A 24040-nucleotide genomic window follows, 5' to 3' on the forward strand; every position below is an offset into this window, starting at 1 on the left:
GCTGCTGTGCTTTGACATCTGAGCTCTGTGGAAAACGATCTCAATACAATTCTGAAAAACGCGACTCCCCGAACGCCAGCCGAACAAGTCTCCACAGCGGAAGCGCTGTGTCTCTTTTCAGCTGGCGATAAACCTTTCCTCGATCCTTTGCGGACTTGTAAAACTGTTCATGATCAGTTTTACAAGCTCCTGCGCTTAAAAGCTTACAGCACCTGGTATTCCCAGGCAGTCTCCCATCCAAGTACTAACCAGGCCCATCTCTGTTTATCTTCCGAGATCAGGCGTGCTCAAGGGGGTGTGGCCGTAAGCAAGAGCAAGGATCACTGGCACCCTTCTTATAGAGAGGACAGCTCCATCACCTCTTTTACAACACTGCTTTTTTCCCTTGCGTTTTTCTCTTCTTCCCACGTTCTCTCTCTTCACTGCCTTCGTCCCCGCCCTATTTCACTTCAACCTTTCACTCTTGCTTCCTTCCAATGAGGACGGAGCTGTGGGAGGAAGGGCGCTATAGAGGATCGCTGTGGAGAGCTGCTGCGGTGCTTTGACATCTGAGCTCTGTGGAAAACAATCTCAATACAATTCTGAAAAACGCGACTCCCCGAACGCCAGCCGAGCAAGTCTCCACAGCCGAAGCGCTGTGTCTCTTTTCAGCTGGCGATAAACCTTTCCTCGATCCTTTGCGGACTTGTAAAACTGTTCATGATCAGAATAAAAAAAACGCTCACGCTAATACACAAGCACCCGTGTCTCGCCAGAGCTGACAAATAAACAGACGGACAAGCCGCACTGCACTTGTGAACAGGGGAATGAGCGAGCGAGCGGGGATAGGGCGCCTCCTGCGCTTAAAAGCACCTGGTATTCCCAGGCTGTCTCCCATCCAAGTACTAACCAGGCCCATCCCTGTTCAGCTTCCAAGATCAGGCATGCTCAAGGGGGTGTGGCCGTAAGCTAGAGCAAAGCTCCCTGGCACCCCACTTATAGAGAGGACAGCTCTGTCACCTCTTTTACGACGCTGCTTTTTTTCCCCTGCGTTTTTCTCTTCTTCCCACGTTCTCTCTCTTCACTGCCTTCGTCCCCGCTCAATTTCACTTCAGCCTTTCACTCTTGCTTCCTTCCAATGAGGACGGAGCTGCGGGAGAAAGGGCGCTATAGAGGATCGCTGTGGAGAGCTGCTGCTGTGCTTTGACATCTGAGCTCTGTGGGAAACGATTTCAATACAATTCTGATAAACGCGACTCCCAGAACGCCAGCCGAACAAGTCTTGAAGTGGAAATCTAATAAGTAAATTGATTCTTAAAATGTAGAGAGCTTTGCAAGAAATATATTGGTGCTTTAAGATGTAGCGGTGAGGCTTAAATAATAAGGCAGAATTAAGTGTTTCTGAGCTTCCCAAATGAGGCCCCATTTCTCTGTTCATCTCTGTGGTGCAGCCACAGAGAAACTATTCATGCAAGATGTTTTCTTTTGATAAGGACAGCTCCCACAGGGGGATGCACTTAGCTAAGCCTGGCTATCATGATCAATGGTCATCCATTGGCGCCTATCTGTTTAGGGAGTGCCAGTTGGACATCTGGACTGCATTACTAAGTGTCAGGACTAAGTGACTCATATCTCACCTTGATCAACCAATCAGGGACTGGTAGGGCCGAGTAACCCACGTGGGACTCTGATGCCCATGGAACTTTCAGCCAATCAATGAGCTGAAGTTCCTCCAGGTAAAACAGGCAACACAGAGAGCCTGGGAGATTGAGATTCAGATTCAGATTCAGACAAAATTCAGATTCAGATTCAACAATTCTAAAGGGAATACAAAGGAGAATCCCAAGGGCAGGACATTCTCACAGCGCGCCTCCTGACCATCCTGAGACTCAGCCCGGACAACCACGGAACGGCCAGTGTGTCCCAGTGCCAGAACTTTCCTTTGTTCTAAGAGTCTAGAGTGGAGGTTGCCAGAGAGTAACCAGCAGCAGGCCTCGTGAACAGGTCGGAACTGTGGACAGCTGAATCACTATTCAGAACTAGCTCTTCATCAGGAACGAACCAGTCCTCTTCCTGACTTGCTGGGACCCACAGTCATCTTTTCTCCTGTGCACAAACTTTGCTAGTTAAGCCAACAGTGAGCATCAGCAGCGCACCGTCGCAAGCCGCACAGCACAGCCTGGCACGGAGCCAGAGAGCGCGGATTGGACAGCAACAGCCTGCAACTGTTTCTTTGTGCCCGCAGGAGATCTGAATCCCCAGAGATTGGATGAGTATTCAACTTCAATGCATTACAGCTCGAGAATTCAATTGTTATCCAAACCAGTTGATATCAATTTAATTCCTAAGAGTTATGTACTTGTTTGAGTATCTAATGTAGAAGTTGTAACCAAGTTCACTTTACGAAACGGTCTTAATGAATGATATACTGAATGTATGTCCTCTTGATATGTGTAACACTTTGTAACTGATTGAATATATACCTTTTGTATTCTGATAACCCTCTCGATAAGATCTGTTAGGTTTACATGCATATTCTATGTATTAATAAATGTATCCTCGTGTGTTAGTACCTGTGTGTGTGCGTTGTTTGAGTTATGTCGCATGGTTGGATTCTAAAGCCATCAAAAGAATCAACTTTGTGATTTACTGCTACAATTAATAATTGTCTCAGTAAATGCCCAAACCCTACAGAACTGGTGCCTTCAGAGAGCCACTATGATTACATATTTGGCGTCCCTGGACCGGTTTTCCCTACATTATTTGGCGTCCCTGGGTCAGCTTAATCTACAAAGATAATATATTTCAAGGATGTAAATGCTGTGCTACAGTACGTGCAGAATTTTAGAAAACAGTGTATCAACAAAGTACACTGTTTAGGTTACTTTAGAAGACAATGTACCAAAACAATATATGCTTTCTGGGTCGTTAGAATTAGCTGAAAGTAACTGATTAGCTTTGAATAACAAATCTAGTGCTTCTTCTCTCGCTTTTTGATGTAATCTGTTTTCTCTTAGGGAAAGGGGAACTTTTAGAAAGGACAAAGCGCTGAGCTTTTTTACAGCGCAACATCTTTTAAAAACCCTGTACTGCTTGTAACAAATTGAGTCTCTGGTTGCACTTTGCGAAGTGGCAGCAGGGCTTGCAATATTGAAATAAAGACCTTACTCAGGTGAGAACTCTCTCTTGTGGCTTCCTTGATAGTTCCATGACAATTTGGGGGCTCGTCCGGGATCAGAAACCTGAACGCGAACGGCTGCTGAAACTCCATCTGGACCCTGACAATTTTAGCAAAATTGGACGAACCTCAGAGGATAAATTGTTTATCCTTCCAGAGACGCGTCTGGAGAATTGGCAGCTGTCTGACGCCAGTAGGTGATCCTTAAAAATTAATAGTTTGAGAAGCGAGCCACAGGGGTGTTCTCACGTGGGTTTGATGAGTCTGGGACTCATATAAAGAACTTATCTTAACACAGACGTGTGGTTTTTGCTCTGCGGAGTAGTTGATGTGATAAGGTTCTAAGTAAGGCACCGATTGGTAAAAATGGGAAATTAAAATTCAAAGATGAAAATGGGACCGAGCAGTCCAGCAAAAGTACATGTACGACAAATTCAGAGAAACAATTATAGCCTGGGTTAGAGTAAAAAAAATGTTTTATGTTCATGAACTGTAAAGCTAGGGTAATAGGTGTAAGGGAACTTGCACATAATTTATATATGATAATTAGGGGCCCATAACTATGAAGGATCTTTGTAAGTGAATCAGAATGGACAGAGGAAAGATGAATTAGGAAAAATAAGTTTTCTGAAGAAGGGGAAACTAAGAAGAGAAGGAGAAGAACGGAAAGAAAGCGAATTGGAAAGCTTATGTAATGGAAAGAGAAATCACAGAAATAATGGGAAGCTTCAAAAAAGACTAGTCTTGAAACTAAAGAACAGCAAGCTGCAGCTAAAGTCATGACCATGCCTTCTAAAAAGAAAAAGTCTCCACAGAAACTAGAAAGCGGTCCGGAGCCAAAGCCTTTTCACTTGTTCGTGAAATGCCAATGTGCACTTTAACAGGTCCAGAAGGAACTCCAGCATATGTACATTGACATTGGTCTCCTAGTGAATTATTTGCATTAGTTAAGTCTTTTCCTAAATTGCCTGATGACCGTAAAGAATTTCGAAGAAAGGCAAGCCTTGTTCTTGATTGTCTTAAGCCTAATTACAGTGACATAACCTTGTTGCTAGATTATATTGTTCCTAAAGGTTTACAACGTCCTCTAAAAAGGAGGAGGCAGATTGGCGGATATGTAACCCAAATGATGAAGAAGTATCCATCTAAATTAAACCACACGGACATGGAGAGGAAAAGTTAGGCGGCCGCTTCTAAAAAGAGGTAAGGACTCCTCTTTTCTAAAAAGTCCCTTGTCCTCTCCATGTTGCTGTGGTGCTGAAGCAAGTACAACAGAAAAATGAGTTAATGGTGTATGTGTTTTTAGATGCCTGTTTTGTGAAGGTGGGGTAGAAAAAAAGGGATTGCTGAAGGAATAGCGTCTCGCCCTGCCCGTGCGAAACAATCCAGGTGTTGCATCCTGGTACACGACTGCAGTATGGCTGAAGGTAGTAACTAGAACTGTACTCACAGAAGAGCCGAAAATGGTAACTCGATTCAACTGTGTGTTTAAAGCCAGGATTTGGAACCTGGTCCGTGTTCCTGAATTGTGATAGTTCGTCAGTTTGTCTCGACTGGGGGGTTCCGCGGGGCGCGTGGGAGAAGTGAAAATGGTTTGGTGTGAAGAAAAAAAAAAGTTTGATTAATCCAAAGTGAAACAAAGAAATATGTCGGACGGAATTTAGGCTGAACAGGAATGTAGAAAAGTGTATGAACATTTGGATAAAAATAAACAATATTTAGAGGAATATTTGAGAATTCAACAGAATATCATAGATGAGACACAAAAATCTCTGATGGAAAAGCTAAAAGCAATGGCTGAACGAAACAAAGTTATATATGCAGAAAAAGAAACAGCAAAAGAAGAAATAGAACGCCTTAAGAGAGAATCTAGGAGAAGGGTGGGAATTAGTGTGGAGATTTTTGAAAGAGCATTACCCACCGAAAACTGATTAGACAGCATGTCAGCAGAAGTAAGTGAGGATGTTTCAGATTTTACAGAAAGGTTTATAGCTTTATGGATATTATACTCGGGGTTAGCCGATGAGAAGGAAGTGAATGAAGATACTTCCACAGTAATAAAACAAATTTACTTGAGTGGGTTGATGTTGCTGATGATAAAACCTGATGTTGCCAAGAATGTACAACTATGCTTTCCTGATATTACGGACAGCGGAGACAGATTTGATTTAATAACTCGTGAAGCATGCATGCAGAAGTGCGAGCGCTGCAAATGGGGTAAAAAGACTCCCAAGGAGGAGAAAAGGGAGCCGCCAGTTTGTTGAAATTATTGTGCGACTTTAATGTTATACCGAGATATAAAACCCCAAAGACAAAACTACTAATAAGCTGGTGTACAGTTACTAAAAAAAAGGTGTTTTTTGGAGAAATTGTAAGAAAGAGGCTTGATTTCACAATTAAAGAACATGTCAGAAGCTGAAACGAGAGCCGTGCGTGAACTAACAGTTTTAATCTAGTAAACCCCTCTGTAGCCTTCCTAAATTTATCTCAGGATTTAAATAAAAGTGAAATAATCTTACAGTGTGCAGTAACTGGGGGACACAGGAGCACAGCTGTCCTGGTTTTAGACTAAAACAGCATAAAAATGTGATATAAAGTTTTCTAACGGGTAACAGGAGGCTACAGGAGAAGGGGTGCAAGGGTTGTGTTTAAAGCAAATATAAGCTGTCACAGTCTGCTTGGGAAAAGATGTACATTTTCAACTACTGATGTGGGTGGGGGACACCCCAGACCTATTTTAGGCCCAGACCGCAGCATTTTATAAGGAATTACTGCATGAAATAGCATTTATGTAAACTAACTCAATAGAGTTATGTGATATTGTGATTGTTTTACCTAATTACGGAATCCATAAGGCCGGGCTACTCCAAGTATTGGATCTAAAGAGGAAAAAAAGGAGTATAAAACCAACTACATGATAAAGCCAGGGTGAATGCCTTCTCAGAACGAGCTTGTCCAGTGACGTATTGGTTTAAGGGGGGTAGTGCAGTCTAAAGACAAAATTGCCTTGACCCCTGCAGCACAAACTGTTTTTGATGTTTTGAAACAAGCTTTCTTGCAGACACTGGCCCTGGACTGTATTCCCTCAGACTGATCATCTGCATGTAATCTGTCTGTAAGTGAAAGAAATGGGTTGTGAGCCGTTGTGCTGGTGCAGGAGCATGGAGATAGGCATCGTCTGGTGGGTTATTATTATTCAGGACCCCTTGATGCGGTGGCCAAGGGGCCGTGTTTATGTGTTGTGCAGGCTACCTGCCTGGCTGTATAAACTGTGAATAATCTGGTGTAGAACTAGCAGACCGAATGAAAATATTTAATTGAAACTTGTAAATATGCTAAATGGAAAATTGTAGCAATTTATATAGACTGTATATATACATTTGGTGTATGCCACAATTTTGGATGGCAGTGAAGGAATAGGGATTTCCCCAACATGGCAGGGACTCCAGTTAAGAATGCTGGGTTTGTCTCTGAACTGTTAGAAGCTTTGCAGCTACTGACTGAAGTAGCTGTGGTAAAGTATAAATCACATAATGAAGAAATGTTTCCAGTAACTCGAGGGAACAACTTTGCAGATGTAGCTGTCAGGTGCACAGTCCTGGTAGAACAGGAGTCTGAGACCCCTGTGAGACCTCTGTTGGTGAAAAGGGGACAGCTACAGGATATTCAGGCTGAGGCCTCTAAAGCAGAGAAAAGGACATGGTTAGAAAAGAGTGTGGTGCTGCCAGCACACTGGACGCTCTGCATGCCCTCACAGCCTAATGCCCTTTATAGCTCGACAAATGCACTCTGTCGGACACCTGGGTGGGGACCGTGTTTGACGCAGTAGCCACTTATGTGGTATCTCAATGTGATGCTTATCAAAGGAACTCAACTACAGTTCAGGTGCAGGTGCTACAGCTCATACGGCCTGCTCCTGAGAAACCTTTCATGCAGTAGCAAATATTTACAATTTACATTTGTAAAGGGAAACCTTGGCTCTTATAATCTGTTTTCCCAGTGGGTTGCTGTCACTGCCTCTGTGTCTACCAAACACTTGATGATGGAGATAAGCCCTCGGTGGGCACTGACCTACCGCTTGTATTATGATCAAGGGACAGGCTGTGGCTGGATTATTCGGGGTGAGATGGACTGAGATCACCCTCAGTCTGCTGGAACAGTGGAATGAAGGAACAGAACTCTAAAAGATCGACTAGACATCAGACTGAAGGAGCGCCATGGGATGCGGGCTGGATCAAACAGAACTGTGTAATAGAGCCTGTTTGATATCATCACAGGCCAATCAACGAAACTTCCTAGAGGGATGAATTTGGCTAATGGATTGTTGAATTTGCTAATTCTCTATTGCAGTATTGTAGGTTGTTAATTGAAGTGGTGCATGGGGCTGGTGAACAGGTGCTGGACACTTGGAGACCTCCAGTAGAGGGAAGACACGACCTGATACCTGGCGAGTGGGTGTGGTGAGGAAGATATACCCTGCCAGATGTTGCAACCCTGCTGGGAAGGACCATATCAAGTGCAACTGACTACCGACTCTGCCATCTGAGTGACAGGATGAGATCGCTGGATCTACGCATTGCGCCGACACCGAACCACTGCACCAGAGACTGAGTGAACATTAATTATTATATTGTCACTGTTTCTGTGTTTGTTGAGCTTCCTGAGGGGGGGCGACAGTGTACCTGTTAAGTGTAAGGAGCTTTACTTTACATAAAATGGGGATATGGAATCAATACTTTATCAGTCAGCCACAAATAATAACCAGAGCTCATGTTGGGATTGTATTGCTATAAAAGATGCTCATGGGAGTAATCCCTTTTGATAGAGGTGATTATTTAGGTTTATTGGCATGGGTAAATAGCCCTGCTTTCAGTCTGAGTGTAACTCAGATGTATTAGAATGGAAATAACTGTATGCTCCTCGCTATAATCACAGTTTTAGGCCATTCTCTATTAGGGTGATAGACAGCTGTTTAGGTGACCCAGCTGTTGACCAATCTTGTAAAAAAAAAACCCTAAGAAAAATGCTGGGCTCCAGCCCACAGGGATTTACCTGTGCTGTAGGAACTAATGCATGAATAAGGAGACTGGATTCTGGTGAAAGACAGGAAAAAGAGGTGGTGTTCGCTCAGGTGGAGGGGGCCGTGCCAGGTGTCCTGAATTCATGCTTCCCACTGTAAAAAGGTCACAAACGAACTGAGCAAATAGCAGGAGTGATGTCTCCACAGGGATAGATGGGGATCACATGCTTGGGACTGATGTGCACAGCCTTTTTCCTTTTTATGTGGAAGCCTGTCACCCAGAAGCCCAGAAAGACGAGGAATCTAAATGCAAAGCCTCTTTGTATACAAACTGGCCGAATGAAACTGATAATGAGGGGGATATGAGTAATTTGTGGTACAAATTTATAAATCATACTGTAAAGTTAAAGAAATTTAATGCATCTTGTTATGTATGTGCTTTAATGCCTCATTCTACAGCCTCACCCATTTCTCTCCTGGTTAGAATCACTGTTTGGGCCAGGGGGAATGTTTTTCTTTAAGTTAGTAACACCGACTATAGGGGCTGTGATACTTGTCTTTCTGTTTTTGTGTTGCTGTACAAAATATATTATTCCAATGCTTTGAAATATGGTAATGAATATGTTTGCGCATCAGTATGTTCTGATAAGAACGCAAGAATCCGAAGTATGGGAGCCTCCTGGGAGTCCATATGAAGAATCTAACTTTTAATCATTTTCAAGAATAAAAAGAAGGGAATTGAAGTGGAAATCTAATAAGTAAATTGATTCTTAAAAATGTAGAGAGCTTTGAAAAAATATATTGGTGCTTTTAGATAATGTATTTCAAGGATGTAAATGCTGTGCTACAGTGCGTGCAGAATTTTAGAAAACAGTTCGTCAACAAAGTACACTGTTTAGGTTAGTTTAGAAGACAATGTACCAAAACAATATATGCTGTCTGGGTCATTAGAATTAGCTGAAAGTAACTGATTAGCTTTGAATAACAAATCTAGTTTTTCTTCTCTCGCTCTATGATGTAATCTGTTTTCTCTTAGAGAAAGGGGAAGTTTTAGAAGGGCTCCCAATATTGCAATATTGAAATAAAGACCTTACTCAGGTGAGAACTCTCTTTTGTGGCTTCCTTGATAGTTATATTTCCATGACAGAACACACAGCTTCATTACCGAATACATATGCAGGACAACTAGAGAAGACGTTTTACAGAGGAAGGATTTTTAGAAACATCCCATCAGTGACATCACTGAAGTCAACTCCTAGGTACTGTAACTGTCGTGTGGATAGTTTCACAAGAATCAGACAAAGGTTTAAGCATCGCTTGTTCTAGATAAAACTGCAAAAAAAAACAACAACCCATAATGTACTTCTTTGCGGCTCTGTTTGCCCAAATCATATATTCACAACGTGAAATTTAGAAAATCATATTACGTAACCAAAATCCGCAATATGGAAACAGAACCTGTGTAATTGTTGATAGATGATGTACTCGTAACATTGTTACAAGACGAACTACAACATTTAAAAAATGACTTGTATGTACTTGATATCTCTAATCAATCCACGGCGACATTGTTAAAGCAGAGTCCCAGTAAAAATAAACTAAAACGCCCTGGGCATACCGTTTCGCACTTCTTATTAGTTGCTCAAAAGTAATTTGACCGTATGAAATGCATAATATAAACCTAGAAACATATACGTGAGCAGTATTTACATACTGTAGTATCGGTGTTAAGACATACCTCTCAAATACTGTAAATCAAGTTAAAAATATCTCAAGACCGATTCTGGTCATAATGAAACCAATGTTTCGTGTATGTTTTCTTTAAAGTACCGAGACCAGCCATATACTGTATGTTTATGTTCCAAAATTAATATCGTTTATGCCCTTCACACGCGTTGCAGTATGCTCCTATTCTTTTTATGCTCAGCTACTAAGATTTCCCTTCAGTGGTAAAATTAGATATGAATATTCAATACTTAAACGGGCACAGTTAAGACATTAAATATACATATACATACTGTATACAGTACAGTTTTCATACAGTAATATGTTTATGTTCCTAAATCAATCTCTTTTATGAGCATGTGAAAGGCATGGTGAATCGATTCTCAAAAATTACTGTACTTTGCATGATTGGAAACAAATGCGTGATTGCAAAATGCTGTGGTGTTACTTTTACAAAGACGGTCAATGAAAAAAAGAATGTTGACCAGGGCAATACTTTGAGTTTACACTTACAGCTTGTCCAAGGTCATTCATTATTAATACTTTTAGTAATATCTTCGTTTTTTAAATAACTGAGTTTATTAGCTCCACCTTGCCGAAATTCCGGATACTATTATTTTGCTTGTCATATTATAGGAGAATTTACGGTAACTAGCGGTATTTACCAGTAACTCGCGGTATTTAATGGTAACTTGCGGTAGACTGCGTACAGCGTACCGGAAAATAATGCGGTATCGCCCACGCATTTTGAATGGCTGCATCTGTATGTCCCCCAGCTCTGAGCCCATTGGGCCTGCTGGTGTGACCAGAGCTGCAGCGTCGCCATGCTGGTGGGGGTCAGTTCGGCTTTTCTGTTGGAATGAACAGGGGGGTTACATGATGGTGCTGTCTGTGGTCTGGCTGTCCTGCTGGTCTGGATGAGGGGTGCGTAGTGTGGTGAGGTTCTTGTCCCATCCTGCTCTTGATCCAGGTTGGAGGGTTGCACCGATTCTGAGTCTTGTTAGCTGGTATGGATGGGTTTGGGGGTGTTGATACCAGAGTGGTCCGGGGGGGGGGGTGCAGGTGTCTCGGGGGCATTCTTGTTTTTCTGTGAGTTCAGGTTGATTCTGTTGGTTTTGCCACGAATCTCCCTCACGCAGGCAAGCGCTCCCGCATTCCTACGAGCTCTCCCCGTACCAAACGTGCACGTGTCAATCAGTCCTCTGCTTAAACCCTCATCTGCCCCCCGGTCATTGCTCACGATTGAGATTCTCTCCCGGAGTTTACGTACTAACTACACCTTTGCCTTACTACGACTTCTCCCCTGGACCTTAACCCCGCTTTTCTGACTACCGCTTTAGCCACTCGATTTTGTACCTTCGCCTGTTTTACGCTTTCTCGGATCCTGACCCCAGCCTGTCTCTTCGTTTACGCCTCTGCCTTCTGAATCCACACCGACGCAACTTCTACACCTTCCCTGACTCCAAACCCCTGCCAGTCCCTCAACTACACTTTCGCCTGTCGATTCTGTGCCTACGCCTGTGCTACATGTGGAAGACTGAGTCAAAAGGTCAGGACAGTGACTACGCGTGGGAAAGGTTTTCTGTTCGCACCTAAGACCACTGTCTTAGGTGCAAACTAAAGCCTGTGATTCCTCACACCCATTCAACCAGAGAAAATTGAAACAGATTGTAGGATGTCAAATGGCACCCCCCTGTCCTGTTTGTTTGACTTCTGACACTGCCCCTTTCCCTGTATGTTCCTTTGATATGTTAAAGTATTGCCTACTTTTAATGTATAAAAAAGGAAAGTATAACTTCAGTATAAAGTATGAAGTCCAGTGAGCATGTCTTGAGTGCTAGGGGAAACCCTTTCTCTGTGATATGCTCCCCTTCAGCTGATTGTATTAAAGATCTCTGTTGACAATCTCCCAACCTGAGTGAAGACTGAGTTTTCTTCGACATACGACTTCCCGGACTCGGACCCCTGCCTGTTTACTCGGACTACGCCTGCGTCTCGCACCAACCATACCAAGGGCACCGCATTGGATCTCTATTCTCAGCAGTCAGCCCCTGCGTGACAGGTTCTGAGTGTCTTGGTTACATCCGTTTGTGTGTATAGATGAAAAAGCTATTGAAGAGCACCCCAACACCCCCCACCCATCTCGGTGGAAGTTGCCATGTTCAAAAAATCCTAAAAAGATAATTAAAGTTTCACACAACAAAGCATGACTTTGAAAAGTCAGGAGGCCTGGCCAAATTTCCCCATTGGCCCTTACCAATCATGGCCTCCTAGTAATCCCCCTCTTTGAATTGGCTACATTTCTCTTCTCTCCTCCTCACTGATAGTGGTGAGTGTTCTGGCGCACTATGACTGCCGTCGCATCATCCAGGTGGATGCTGCACATTGGTGGTGGTGGAGGGGAGTCCCCATTACCTGTAAAGCGCTTTGAGTGGAGTGTCCAGAAAAGCGCTATATAAGTGTAAGCAATTATTATTATTATTATTATTATTATTATTATTATTAATGAGCACAACACTTGATTACAGTAAAAAAATCATTAAAAAATAAAGAAATGTTCCACAACTCAAAGCAAGGTTGTATAAGGTTAGGGGACCTGTCTGATGTGTAAAACACCTGGTTGCAGCACTGTGGCTGTTGTGCTTGAAGAGCTATTGACTCGTGAATAGCACCCTCCTATCACCATGTACCGCCTGTCTAATGGTGCCATATTGAAAACATCATACAAAAATAAAGAAAAGGGACACAGCCACAGCAAGATTGTATAAGGTTAGGGGGCCTGTCTGGTGTGTAAAACACATGGTTGCAGCACTGTGGCTGTTGTGCTTGAAGAGCTATTGACTCGTGAATACCACCCCCCTATCCCCATGTACCGGCTGTCTAATGGTGCCATAATGAAAAAATCATTACAAAATAAATAAAGGGGCCACAGCCACAGCAAGGTTGTATAAGGTTAGGGGGCCTGTCTGGTGTGTAAAACATATGGTTTAAGCAGTGTGGCTGTTGTATTTGAATTGCTATTGTAGCGGCAATGCTTGTTAATAAGACAGAATTAAGCGTTGGTATGCTGTCCTAAAGGAGGCCCCATCTCACCTTCCATCTCTGTGGTGCAGCCACAGAGAAAGTATTCATGCAGGCTGATTTAAGATGTTTTCTTTTGATAAGGAACAAGCTCCCAGACGGGGATGCACTTAGCTAAGCCTGGCTATCATGATCAATGGTCATCCATTGGCGCCTATCAGTCTAGAGAGTGCCGAATGGACATCTGGACTGCATTCCTAAGTGTCAAGAGTAAGTGAATATCTCATCTTGATCAACCAATCAGGGACTGGCAGGGCGTGGTAATACCATGTGGGTCTCCAATGCCCGCCAAACTCTCAACCAATCAGCACACATCTGGGTCTTGGTCAAAAAGGGAGCGCAAGCTCAGATCGGGGCCTCCCTTGGCCATTTTCGTGCATCCTCAGAGACAATCACGTGACAACTGCTGTTGTCTGCAAAAGGACTTGGACTTTGTTCTAAGCGCAAGGCCGAGGATCCCGTACGTACTCAGAATTCTACCAACGTGAATGCTCTGCTTGATCAACTGCAGCCTACAGTTGGACTCTCGTTGACAACCTGAATAGCTTATTCAGAAGCAGCGCTGGACCGGGAACAAACCAGCTTCTTCCCAGGCAAAAGAGTGACTTGTGAGGACTTGCGGTCACACTCTGTGCATAGAGACTTTCTACTAGCCAGCCGGACTGCTGGTAGATCCCCTCGGAGCAACGACTGCCCTGTGCGCCGCAGTCAGATTTCTCCGCCCGTCCTACTCCGAGCTGCACCTTGACTGGTTGGCCGGTAGCCAGAGAACGCCGACACAACGCCCATTGGACAACCGCTGCAACAGAGGCTGCAACAGAGCCTGTCAGCTGGTTTGGTGTTCGTGCCGGGAGATTCCAAATCCATACACAGTGGATAAGTAAACCCCATGTTCTACATTGCGTCTCGAGAATTCAATTGTACCTCAACACAAGTTGTTATCAATTTAATTCATGAGTAATGTATTTACTTCCGAGTTTAGAGTAACAGTGGGTAATAACACTGATTAGCGATTTGATAACCGAACGATATATATTGACATATATTCTCTGTTGTGTATCTCTTTGTGTTTGCATCTCTTCGAGATTATATACCTTGTATATTGATAACCCTCACAGTAAGGTCTGCCGCTCGTATCCAGGCAGACTAGTATATCTTTGGTGCACAATTTATATTAATAAATGTATCTCGTGTATTGAACCCGTGTGTGTGCGTTGTTAGTTGTTCTGACGATTGATTTTCTAAAAGCCCCAACGAACAACCTCGTGATTACTGCTACAATTAATAATTGTCTCAGGAAACCCATCAAACCACTACATTTAATGGCGTCCCTGGGTGGGCGGAGTTTAGAATGAAATGAGAATCAATGGCACAGAATAACTGATATTGCTGTGAGTTCAAGTTCAGCACAGCACCGCGGCTTCTATACGCGAATACCGGGTGTGCTGATAACTGCGCAAAGAAATCCCCCTGTTTTCTAGCGTTTAGTGTAACGTGTGCTGATTGGAAATCCATCTGCTCGGGTGTTTAAATTCCATACTGTATTTTAGTAAAAGGAGAAAAAAAAGTAATACTCTTAACGTTTCTCTGACGTAATGACAATGGCTGCTAAAATGTCTGAAGTGGAGTCGCTTATAAGTACTATTTCTAGCGACGACAATCCTGGTTACTGGAGCGGTATCGAAAAGTTGAACTTTGATGATATTGAGAAGCTGCAAGTAGATTTAGTAGCCAAGGTAGCGAACCAGCTTAACACAGGAGGGTCCGTGAACGCAGTTCAGGTCCTATCGAGTTTCGCCTTAAATCTAGCTAAACAGCTGGAACTGTCTTTGTCCGAGCTGACAAAGTTTCAAAAGCTTCAGGGAAAGCTAGAAAGATATAAGGCGGAGCGAGTTGAGTTGCTGGATATAATCAGAGAAAAGAGAGTGAAAAATGAGGAAAGTGAAGACAGACTCAGGGAAGTTTTAGGTAAATTAGATGACCTGTCTGCTAGAGAAACTGCGGCTGAGGTAGCTAGGAGAGACCTGGAAGCGAGCTTGAAAGAAAAAGAAAAAGAAATTGAGAGTTTAAATGAACTCAGCCAGGAAAGGCAAAAGGAGTTAGATGCTTTCGTACTGGAAGCAAAACAGGCTAGATCCCACTTGCGTGCCAGCCCACCTAGCAGCCCGGAGCGCTCACCCAGCGCGCCGGGAGGAGGTTTCTCCCGGCCAGGGTCTGTGGTTGGATCGGCATGGGGGAGATCGCCGAGTCCTGCGCGAGACGCAAGGGCGATGCAATTCAGGCAGAGACCCCCTGCTCCTGATCACGGCCGTCCCCCTGCCCGCGGAGAAACCGTAAAAATTAATCTCCACTCCCTGAGGCAGTTAGCCAAAGATGTAGAAAGGTTTGACCCGTCAGTGTCAGGGAATAATGTGGAAACCTACATCGATGAGCTGAGACATACTTTGCAGTTTATGCCCGGAGCGTCCGAACAGGAAAAGGCTATGTTAGTAAGGAAAACTACTAGCCGAGCGGTACATGAGTGGATGTCCAGACAAGGACCGGAGGTCTGTAATAGCTTTGAGGAGCTGTGTCAGGCAATGATCGGAGAATTTTCGGCTTTTATCGATCCCATAGCTGCCGTGGCCGCTGCGCACCATATTAAGCACGAAAAAGCTGAAGCCCCTCGCGACTACTATGAGAGGCTTAGGCGCACTTTTTGCAGGGCGGAATGAAGAGGGTTGCGAAGAGAACGTGAATTTCAAAGGTTTATTCATTGCTAATCTGCATCCCTCAGTCAGAAAAATGATTGTGATGCACACACTCAAAAAGCCTGGGGAGCTGAAGTCTCTGCTTCCTCAGAGCGAAAACCTGCTAAAACGGCCGTGTTCACCACTAAAGCCAGCAGGGTTGACGACTCGCCTCAGCTTGAGGGAGCTGAGGTTCCTGAGCCCGCTAAGCCCCGGCGCAAAATAGGCAGGCAGGACCGCACTAAGCGTCAGAGCCGCCGTGAGCGCTACGGGGAAGGCAAGGGCTCAGGCAGAGCCTATCATAAGGCTGGACGAAGGGAGTCGACTGCAGCCCGCTTGGCCCGGCTTGAACAAGCCCTGTGTCATGATATTAGTCCCCCCTCCTTAAGGGTGCTCCAGCCCTTTCACTTAAGACTTTATTCTCTGCACCTGTTTCCCATTCCCAGCCCACCTTAAAAGCCAGGCGCTGACGCTCATCCGGTCTCTGCATCTGATTTCCATATCGTGCGAGTCCGGGACCTGGAAGCGCCTGGTCCCGTTAAGGTTTTAACCTCCGTTCCCTTTCCCGTTCCTGTTCCAGTTCCCCGTCCGCCGGTTCCGACCCGGCCTTCGTGGCTTTTAATTCCTTCTTCTGATGGATCTTCTGGTTTTGGACTTACCCTTGTGTTTTGGATATTCCCAAAGGACTACTCTCTCGGATTGTTCGCCTCGGCCACACCTTCCCCGTGCACCAGCGCACCTTGGACACGCCCCCCTGTCTTCAGCCCCGTATTCCTGCATGATGTTTCCCTAGTGTTTCCCCACTCCGTCGGACTGTGTCGTCCGCATAGGGTCCGGAAAGAACTGTTCGTTACACCCTGCTTGAGAGATCAGGACAGGGTAAACCTTCCGCACCGAATGCCGGAAGCGTGAATAAGCTGAGGGGGGCCACGCCCCTTCTCACTGGAGGAGGCGGGGATCCACCCAAACCCCTCCCTCAGTCTATCTGATTGGGTGGGAGGGTTCCTGCCTGGAAGAAGGCTGTGACTCTGAGTTGGGCGCTGACCCCGCCCCTGAAGTCAAAGAAAAGACAGGCTTCCAACAATTCTTAGGGAATCTCAGCCAGAAAGGCAAAGCAAGGCGTATTTATATCAAGGTTTCTCTTGAAAACATCTTAGATAGAGAAGCACTGATTGACACTGGGGCTGAAATTAGTTTGATGTCAGCCGATCTACTCAGCGAGCTCAAACGAGTAGCGAAAGGAAAAGGCATCAGACTTAAGGTAGAACCGTGTAAGATAGATATTTCCAGCTATACCCAGGATCATGCCAGGATCACACACCGAGTGTGGGTGGCACTTAGGTTCGGGCCAATGAACGTGGTGCATCCTGTTTATATCTCTAGGTTTAAAACAGAGCCACTACTCATTGGCCAAGACCTGCTTGACAGGCTGGAGCCTCTGGTGGACTGCCAGCGTGGAAAATTGTGGGCTCAGGTCAAAAACCCTAAGCCTGTCGCAAAGCAAAAAGGGGGGTTCAGTGGTTATGCTGTGATCACACAGTGCCCACTGAACACTATAGCTGAGTTGGAGGTTCCTCCTGGTTCCTCTGGACGAGAAATAAATGTCTCTTCTTGCTTTCCAAAACTACAGGGAAGTCGTGCCCTGGCCAAGGTCCCAACAGCCTCCATGCCACAGGAGCGGTGCTCCGAGCAGCCGCCTGATCCACCAGGTAAAGCAAACCCCTTTCACATCCCTAAAAAGGAGCGGATCTCCCCACTTGGTGATGAAAAGGAGCTTTCCCTGTGCACCCTGGCACCCAAGAGGGGTCAGGACCACCACCCCACAGGGGTGGAAAGGATCCAGATGGCAAGAGAGCAGGTTGGTGAAGTAGCCCTCACCCTTAGCTCTGAGAGGTCCTCTATTAGTGAGGATCTGCTTGAGCAGCTGTCACAGGGCCACCGCCAGGTGCCCCTGGTGCAACATTCACAGGTTAGACAGGAAGGAGGTCCAGCTGGACACTGGGACTACTGCGCTGTGGACACATCTGATTCCAGATGCCGATTCCCTCTGCTGTGATCCAGGGAACCTGCAGTCAGGTAACATTATTTCTCACAACTACCAGGTAGTGAGAGAGACCGACCTGATTGTTCCTGCCTCAACGGCAGGGTTTCCAACACACCCAGTCCCCAAGAAGGGACAGGGAATGAAAGCCGAGCCGGTTTTCTTACAGCCACCAGCTCAGTCTGTCAGTCTGAGTCTGACCAACAGTGGTTCAGCCATACTGGAGCTGGATGCTCAAGCCACCCGCCTGCCAGCGCAGGACATCGCAAAGAGGGGTGTCAGAATCCCCGCCTGCACTGACATGGGCCTGGTGGGTGATAGCGAGTTCAAAGACAGTGAACTAGCTATCCCAGTGCTGGGGCAGCTCCCTGAACCCCTAGCGAGGGAAGGGGGGAGCGAGCAGGTGTCCTACACCCACACCCAGTGAACGATTGTAAACATGCCGATAGAGGGATTCCTCAATCAGGAGGGGTGCAGGGTGGACCTGAACAGTGAGAATGGGGTAACAATCCCAGATCACTCAGGTGCTCCAGATGACCACTCAGCCGAGGGTCAGGCATGCTCCACCGCTGCACCGCCCCCTGCAGGGTTCCTAGAGCACAGGCATGAACAAATCAAAAAAGCAGATGCCCTGGAAATGGAGGAGCAGCATCAGCAGCTGCGTCAGATCTCCCCAGATTTCCAGGATGTTGGTGCCCAGGATGCCACATGGCATACTGAGAAAGACACCATGTACACGCTGCGCCAGCTTAGAAAGGCGACAGTCACTCAGAAGGAGATGACTGGGATCAGCCACCCTTAAAAACTTTTGGGAGGACTGATTGCTGCCGCCACTGTTGTGCATTTGCTCTTTTTGGTAGGTTTGTTTGTTACCGGCACTCTCACCCTGACTGCCCCAAGAAGGCAGGTGTCAGAAATGCCAGAGGGTAGTGAAAGACTGTATCAACAGAAGCAGCGGCTGGAAAGCCTAGTGAAAACCTTACAGGGCACAATATTAGCAGTAAACCTTCATGCAGCAGTGTTAAATAACACCCTCCACACCGTGGGCAGGATTGTCGACGTGTTACAGTAGGATTATGCTTACGTGCAACAGGTCAGAATGCTGATGCAGGATTTGCTTAGGGAGCTTAGTGCCACGGTAACTAGCCTAGCCATGGGACAGATTCCAACCTACTTGGTTCCACTGTCCTTGGTAGAAGAAGTACTGAGGACCACCACTTCTGAGATGGTGCAGCCAGTGCAAGTACATCTTGCATACAGTCTAGGCAGTGCCATTCCCATACATGTCAACCCCGAAGCCAAGGAAATAGGTTTCCTGTTGAACCTTCCCATCGTGAGTAGCAAGGATATCTATAGACTCAAGTCTATATCGAACGTTGGCTTCTGGAGGGGGGACATGCATGTGAAGTTGACCACCCCACCGCTCGTAGCTTACCAGGAGGATGATCCAAATTTGTACCTTGTTCCAAACCTGGAACTGTGTATGTCAACCAAGGATATCCACTGGGTATGCCCAAGTAAGCCATTCCTTAGGGACACAACTCAGAGGTTGTGTGGTATCAGAAAGGGGGCTGCCACTGAAAAGTGTAAAGCCACAGTGACGAGCAAAAGTGAGGTTAACGAACCCCAGGTTGAGCAGGTGGGAAAGATATGGCTGGTCAGCACACCACAGTTAACTGTTACAAGAACCTATGACAGACATGACACAGCTACCGAAGTGCAGCTACCCAACCAAACAGTTTTTCTACAAGTTTCTGAAGGAGCTATAGTGCATCTCAACGATTTAGCACAATATCATCTGGAGTCAGAACTGTATGAAACGGAACTCGAGATTGTGGACGCTTTCAGAGGACACAGCATTGACTTGGATGAGAGAATCCAAGAGACAGTAAGCCTTGAGGGTGTACAGTTACTCGAATTTGTTCTCAACGACACAAACTTAAAAACTACGCTGGTAGGTCCCAAGCACAGTCGTTGTGGATCCCCTGGGGCGCTGGGAACAGTAAACGTGGTCATCTTGACACTGCTGCTGGGTAGCTGGATCATGGCTGGGGTAATGTGTTGGATGCTGTTCTCTTGTATCAAAGCCTTGCGGGGTAGTTTGAATGAGACAAAAGGAGCAATGGTGTATCACCGAAATCAGGTAACCACTCCCAAACGTCTGCCTGCTGCAGAGCTATCCGATACTGATAGCGAACTGCCGGAAGTTTAAGGTCTAGGGCTAATGATGATGCCCGATGCCTCATTTCTATGTACCTTATAACTGAGAGCAGGTATACGCAATGTTCTTTCCAACACTATTTCCTGTACAAATTCTCGAGAGGTAATGTGAATATTGGGTGGTAGAATCCACCGTGGTACAACAGACATCACTTAACTCTGTTTTTGTTTTGAAGGCAACAACGCCTCAGGACCTCGTGACCTTCAAAAAGGGGGGATATGTAGCAGCAATGCTTGTTAATAAGACAGCATTAAGCGTTGGTATGCTGTCCTAAAGGAGGCCCCATCTCACCCTCCATCTCTGTGGTGCTGCCACAGAGAAAGTATTTATGCAGGCTGATTTAAGATGTTTTCTTTTGATAAGGAACAAGTTCCCAGACGGGGATGCACTTAGCTAAGCCTGGCTATCATGATCAATGGTCATTCATTGGCGCCTATCAGTCTAGGGAGTGCCGAATGGACATCTGGACTGCATTCCTAAGTGTCAAGAGTAAGTGACTTATATCTCATCTTGACCAACCAATCAGGGACTGGCAGGGCGTGGTAATACCACGTGGGTCTCCAATGCCCGCCAAACTCTCAACCAATCAGCACACATCTGGGTCTTGGTCAAAAAGGGAGCGCAAGCTCAGATCGGGGCTCTCCTTGGCCATTTTCGCGCATCCTCAGAGACAATCACGTGACAACTGCTGTTGTCTGCAAAAGGACTTGGACTTTGTTCTAAGCGCGAGGCCGAGGATCCCGTACGTACTCAGAATTCTACCAACGTGAATGCTCCGCTTGATCAACGCCAGCCTACAGTTGGACCCTCGTCGACAACCTGAATAGCTTATTCAGAAGCAGCGCTGGACCGGGAACAAACCAGCTTCTTCCCAGGCAAAGGGGTGACTTGTGAGGACTCGCGGTCACACTCTGTGCATAGAGACTTTCTACTAGCCAGCAGGACTCCTGGTAGATCCCCTAGGAGCAATGACTTTCCTGTGCGCCGCAGACAGATTCCTCCGCCCGTCCTACTCCGAGCTGCACCTTGACTGGTTGGCCGGTAGCCAGAGGACGCCGACACAACGCCCATTGGACAACCGCTGCAACAGAGGCTGCAACAGAGCCTGTCAGCTGGTTTGGTGTTCGTGCCGGGAGATTCCAAATCCATACACAGTGGATAAGTAAACCCCATGTTCTACATTGCGTCTCGAGAATTCAATTGTACCTCAACACAAGTTGTTATCAATTTAATTCATGAGTAATGTATTTACTTCCGAGTTTAGAGTAACAGTGGGTAATAACACTGATTAGCGATTTGATAACCGAACGATATATATTGACATATATTCTCTGTTGTGTATCTCTTTGTGTTTGCATCTCTTCGAGATTATATACCTTGTATATTGATAACCCTCACAGTAAGGTCTGCCGCTCGTATCCAGGCAGACTAGTATATCTTTGGTGCACAATTTATATTAATAAATGTATCTCGTGTATTGAACCCGTGTGTGTGCGTTGTTAGTTGTTCTGACGATTGATTTTCTAAAAGCTACAACGAACAACCTCGTGATTACTGTTACAATTAATAATTGTCTCAGTAAACCCATCAAACCACTACACTATTGAGCCATGAAGAAGACCCACCTGTCCCAGTGTATTATTACCTGTTGTGTTACTTTCAGAAAATCATAAAAAAATAAAGAAAGAGGCCACAGCCACAGCAATGTTGTATGAGGTTAGGGGCCCTGTCTGGTGTGTAAAACATATGGTTTCAGCAGTGTGGCTGTTGTATTTGAATTACTATTGAGCCATGAAAAAGACCCTTCTATCCCAGTGTATACCTGTAGTGTTATCTTCAGAAATTCATAAAAAATAAAGGTTCCACAACCCAAAACAAAGCTGGGAAAAGTCAGAAGACCTGCTTAGTGTGCAAAACACTTACTTGCAGCATTGTGGGTGCTGTGATTTAAATGCTATTGGTTTGTGAACAGAATACCCCTATCCCAGTGCATTGTGCCATATTAAATAAAAGCATGAGAAAAACAGATTCAGAACGCAAAGCTGTGTCAGTGTTCTGTGTAAAAAATCGGTTTGAACATCATGGGAGCTGTTTTTAATGAGCTGCTGAGTAAAGAATATTTTAATCTTCCTGCTGTCAGTAGTATTGTCAATATAGTTGACCCTTACCTGAATGAAAACAGGGCGTAAAGGAAGGGTTTCAGAAATCAAACAAAGCTTTATTCCTGTGCTTACAGTCTGGGTAATTGGAGACTGCGCTGTTCTGCTTCCTATGGTCATATACGGGTTATTCGCACAAAGCCGTATTGAACAGTATTTCTCGCGTTGTGAACGTCTGTACACAGCGGTCCTCCGGGTTCCAGTAAGTGCGTAATTACGCATTGATGAAAAACCGGAGGTTTAAAAAAAGATAATTAGCCCACTGATAGTTTGATGTAGAGGCTGTGGAAATATCCACAAGTCTCGGTCTTTAAAATGCATTTGGTTTGACGGCGTTCTGTGCTTCCATTGTGAAGATATGGACAAAAGAATATTCGTGCTCGGTCAAAAAAATGTCATAAAAACGAAAAAGTAAAGGCTGAGAAAGCATTCACAATGTATTTTATACACAAAGGAAGTATTCTCGCTACTCTAAGAGGTTTCGTGGTTTATATTTTTTTTAATTGTTGAATCATATTTAAATGTTAAACAACTGAAGAGCCGATCGCTATAGACCAGGATGGCCGAGTGGTTAAGGCGTTGGACTTAAGATCCAATGGACAAATGTCCACGTGGGTTCAATCCCCACTCCTGGTAGTGTTGTAATAAGTTTTAAGTGACAGAACACTTTGATGATTTACACTCTATTTAAATATGAATTTACTAAATTTCAGTTCAGTTCTCTTCACTCCCACTCCCTGGCATAACTGAGCTCTCACTATCGCATACTGAAGGCTTTACATGCATTAGCTGTGATACAGCTCCCAATAAAGACGGAATCAAACAGTTTGTTCTGTCTCTCATGGTGATCCTCTTCTCGATCCAAATGAAATGTTTAATATGATGCCTCGAGAAAAAAAAGGAGTGAATTTCCGCCTGTAATTATTGATGCCCCATCAAATATTTTGTAACATCCCCGGAAGATTATACAGTAGAATCCTGGTATGTGGCTTAAATTCAAGGTAAACAAGACTAAAGAAACGAGTTGGAAACTTGATGTCGAACTGGAATTTAAGTACCCGGAATATTTCACTACATTGGGCAATATGTGCCAGAGAGGACCACTTGAAATCCCTTCGATAGCTCAGTTGGTAGCGCGGTTGACTGTATTAGAAACAGTTAGGAATCCTTAAGTCGCTGTTTTGACTACAGCTCGAAGAAAGGTGCTTTTGTGAACTTTAATTAAATAGTTAAAATAGCGAATCTTTTTCACTCAGACGTTGATCAAAAGCTCAATAAACGATGAAGCAGAGGCTCTTGTTCCGAATTCAGCTTTGAATTAAGGGACTACGCTGTCCGATTTGTAATTCAAAAGTAGATACAAATGTCACTGTTTTCAAAGGATATGTACTTAATTGGCTTTATGATTTGGTATTGATTTTGTATCATTATATTATTACGTTTGTGCTTTCTGTGTTTTTTATCGTATTGTGAACTTATTTTTTAAACAAATGCTTACAAAGGCAAACACAGCACACATCTGTTTATACCAGCGGTTAATTGTACATTTTTATTTAGTACAATCTACTGTATTTTTAGAAATAAATGGCATACTGTGCACGATATGTTGCAGAAACACAACCTGATATTTTCATAATTATTATTTTAATCATTTGACAAGTATGAGGTCCCGGATCCAAATCTTCAGTTCTGATTTTTTTTAAAGTGATATCTTCTCTTCCTCTCGTGGAAATCACAAGATGTGAGCAAATGTTTTTTGTTCTTTTTTTTTTCACGTTGCGATCCAAAGAGCCTCAGACGCACAGTCTGATAGTAACCAAACCAGAATGGATTCTGCTGGGAGCCGGACTGAGCTCATTCTCACTCCCTGTGCTGAAAACAGAATTATCTCTTCCCCGAACATCGTC

At 44.8% G+C, this 24040-nt stretch overlaps 1 non-coding gene and 1 pseudogene across 1 annotated transcript; one reads left to right on the forward strand and one right to left on the reverse strand.

The window, feature by feature from the left end:
- Positions 1–200: 200 nt before the first annotated feature.
- LOC138219182 (5S ribosomal RNA) lies at positions 201–309 on the reverse strand (annotated as a pseudogene).
- A 22377-nt stretch (positions 310–22686) lies between these two features.
- Positions 22687–22769, forward strand: trnal-uaa (transfer RNA leucine (anticodon UAA)). Its single transcript has one exon. It is a non-coding gene; the product is annotated as a tRNA-Leu (tRNA).
- The last annotated feature ends 1271 nt before the right edge of the window (positions 22770–24040 follow it).

This window comes from Lepisosteus oculatus, chromosome 14, assembly GCF_040954835.1.
Source record: "Lepisosteus oculatus isolate fLepOcu1 chromosome 14, fLepOcu1.hap2, whole genome shotgun sequence".
Taxonomy (NCBI): domain Eukaryota; kingdom Metazoa; phylum Chordata; class Actinopteri; order Semionotiformes; family Lepisosteidae; genus Lepisosteus; species Lepisosteus oculatus.